Source organism: Idiotropiscis lumnitzeri, unplaced genomic scaffold (genome assembly GCF_059441095.1).
Source record: "Idiotropiscis lumnitzeri isolate Australia: NSW breed Sydney's pygmy pipehorse unplaced genomic scaffold, RoL_Ilum_1.0 HiC_scaffold_23, whole genome shotgun sequence".
NCBI classification, from domain to species: domain Eukaryota; kingdom Metazoa; phylum Chordata; class Actinopteri; order Syngnathiformes; family Syngnathidae; genus Idiotropiscis; species Idiotropiscis lumnitzeri.
Genome location: NW_028283561.1, coordinates 2,433,121 through 2,436,524, shown reverse-complemented (window position 1 = coordinate 2,436,524; position 3,404 = coordinate 2,433,121).

Below are 3,404 nucleotides of genomic sequence, written 5' to 3'. Positions count from 1 at the left end.
ATGGGAAACCCCAAATTTTAATTAGCTCACACCCGCCTACGCTCTTCCTGCTTATCCTAACAATCTCTTATCCGTTGGTATCACAATGTTAGTACTCCCATCGCATAAAAGTCAGTTTGATTTCAGGCTGCGACCTTGGTTCTCAAACACTTTTACTTCTTATCAGTCTGGAATGCGCACCTGGTCTGTGTTACAAGTCTGAGTTCCTCCAGTCGGGAGGAAGGTCAAGTCGCGGTTTGGTGATAATTTGGACGGCTCCACAGTCGTGTGGCGCCTCCTAGATGATGCGGGGAAAAAATGACGCTGGGCTGAAATGCACCGCAACTTATCAGTATAATGTGTCCCTGTGACAATTAGGCCGGCGTGCAATGTGAATGTGGTGGGAAAAGAATGTAATTTTTTGATTCCTTAAAGCAGCAGTGAAAGCTCTTAATCACACTCTGAGTGGTTCTCTGCCACGAAATCCAAATTGTTGTGACTAAATATGCAAATGAATTCATTTTGCCCTGGTTCCTGCAGTAACCCAGGCTAATGAAGTCATTTTTTGCAGTCACTGTTTTGCTCAAATGGCTTATAATAATTTGGTAGTGCGTTAAGATGCTTTGTCGATACAATCTTGTAGTGTATCTTCACAAGTTCCAACATACACAACCCATTCCATGGCCATGATGATACTGTTTTAAAGATTACCAAGGCTTGTTGGACCTTTCTCTGCCACATAAATTACAGCCCTGAGAGGCACTGGGCCTCAACTTTATCTATGAAGGGTCAGGGATTTAATGGGGGTCACCGAGGCGTCCCAAGGAAAGTTTTTACAGAAAAGTGGTCTGGCAATATCTTTTCTCTTTCTTATCACTGACAATGCGCCCCTTTAAAGTTTTGACGTTTGTTTGAATTCGCCCGTGCTTATTAATTCTATTGAAGTCCAATTTTGTCAGTGTATCACGGCCTAATGAGTAAAACGCATGTTGATGTAGAACTCCTTCTACACACACTTTTATGTTTGACTTTTTACGTCACGTGATCCTCCATTGCTACCACAACTCGTCCTGAAAAGTTAATGTTTTGTAACAAGACTTACTGCTTCCTCCTTTCTTTCTTTTCTTTTTCCTTCCTTCTGCCCAACACGTTCATGCTTTCTGTGCATAATTTAGAATTTTCTTTTCCATTTTACAAGTTGGCCAATTTAAATTAGGTTGTTTTATTTGAAAAGCCTGTAATTCCTTTTTTTCCCCTTTTCACCTAATCACAAATTTCTTATCACAAAAATGAACATGTTAATTCTATTTTATTTCCTATTTTTCCAATCTTGTGACTCATTTCACTTCAACCAGTTCTACCTTAAAGTGGACAAGTACACATCAATGTTTTTTGTAGTTTCTATTTTCTTCTCTGCTTTAATGAAAATTATAGCCCTTCTAGCCAAATTTTTCCTGTGTCATTTCTATCTCTGCATTTCATTCCATTTCTGGCCTACCTTAATACTAAAACAAAAATGCTCTTTCAAAAATTAAAACTATCTAAAACTAGTGATGGCAAAATGAAGCCCCATAAAGCAGCCAAGCCCTGCAGGGAAATACTTCACACACGAATGGGCTTCGAGATGCTTCATTTTTCTTGACTACGCCATCCCATGGACAGAAAAATGTATAACATGCTTGGTGCATGCAATAAAATGGTGAGCTGTAAATCATGCTCTGCCCACCAAACAATATGTATTTGAAGAGTGATTTTAATTGTTCTGTTTTACTTTGTCTTCTAACTTCTCCAATATTCAGACAGCTCCGCCGAGACCAACGTTTCACCCCCACACTGATATAAAATGGACCCAACCGTTTGGGTCTCTTTCCAAATTTGGTACCAAAGCCTCCCCCACAGTGCGGCAGCTATCTTGAATTGGCCCGTTCCCAGAAAGTTTTACTTCATTCAGTGTCATTCAGTATTATTCAAAATCTTTCAGTGTCATTCCAAATCATTCAATGTCATTCACAATCTTTCCACATCCTTCCACCTTCCATCGTTCAGTGTCATTCCACATTCTCTTTCATATATAACATAACATAACAATAACATAATCCTGGGTCAGCAGACACCTAATTAATGTGTTAATACATGATACATTTTTCTATAAGCAACCCTTATGATTGTAACGTATTTTTAATTCTTTCTAGGCGGGAACTGTCCGAACAAAAAATTCATGCAATTTGTAATTAGACACTTTGTCATACAAAAAGTCACTCAGGGCAAGAGAAAAAAAATTGTCACTTGCCCAAGTTGGGCAAGTAATTTGGCCACTCGGGCAAGGCAAATTTTAGTGGCACTTGCCCTATGGGCAAGCAGTTTTTAAAGTTAACTTCGAACCCTGTGATGGTGTCTTGTGACCTGTCTTTATCAGCTGATGTTCCATGAAGGCGTGCCTTACCTGTCACAAGAATGAAGGCAAGTCACGCCCCCCGCTGTCCATTCACTCCGCCAAGACGCTGCTCCAGGTGGTAGAGAGGATGAAGGCTCCCTTGTCTCTGTTCATGGTTTTTATGCCTCGCTTGCAGATCTCAATGGCCTCTCTGATCCAGCGCTGTAGTTTGTTCTCTTCTCTGCGGATGACCCTGCCCTTCTCCCGGTCCATGATGTGGTTTTCCCTTTTGCAGTGGTCAGTGATTGCTGATTTGTAATGTTCATGTTGTGCTTGTTCTTTTACTGCTCTGATTTTTTAATTTTTTTGACAGGTAAGTCACACCCTCATGGAACATCAGCTGATAAAGACTGGTCTCAAGACACCATCATGCGACACTCTGAAGAAGGCGAAAGACTCGCCGAAACATGTCAGGTAAAAAATTAACCTAAAACATAAATGTCTGCTTTTAATGAATCAGTCAAATATCAATAATAAGAAGACAAAATGAACCTAATACAAATAAATGAATGCTTAATAACTCCCCTGCATATGCTCCTAAAAATCCAAACCTTCACCTGTAAATAAAACGTCCCGACCTGAAGACATCTTAATGTTATTATTTTGTTTTACACACAGCGCCGCCAAGTGGAATCAAAAATTTGTTTTTATTTTAATTTTCACGTACTGCACGGTGCCCTTCTGACGAATCCGACTGAAAATTAGTCAGAAAAGACTCAAGACAATGATCTTACTCTCTGCCGAATTTTGTGACGTTTTGGCAAAAGGCGTGGCTATTACGGTGCTGAAAAGTCCGATTGTACTTTGTGACAACAAAAGCTCCGGCAACATGACTCAGATGATCCTATCTTCTCGAAGTTGTACACATTTGAGGATACTTCAGCCCTGAAGACTTCTACCAACTTATTTTTCATCGTAGTTGTAGCGCCACCAACTGGTAAAAGCTAATACAAGTTATTTTCTTGGATGTTTTTCTCCGTGCAACTCAACA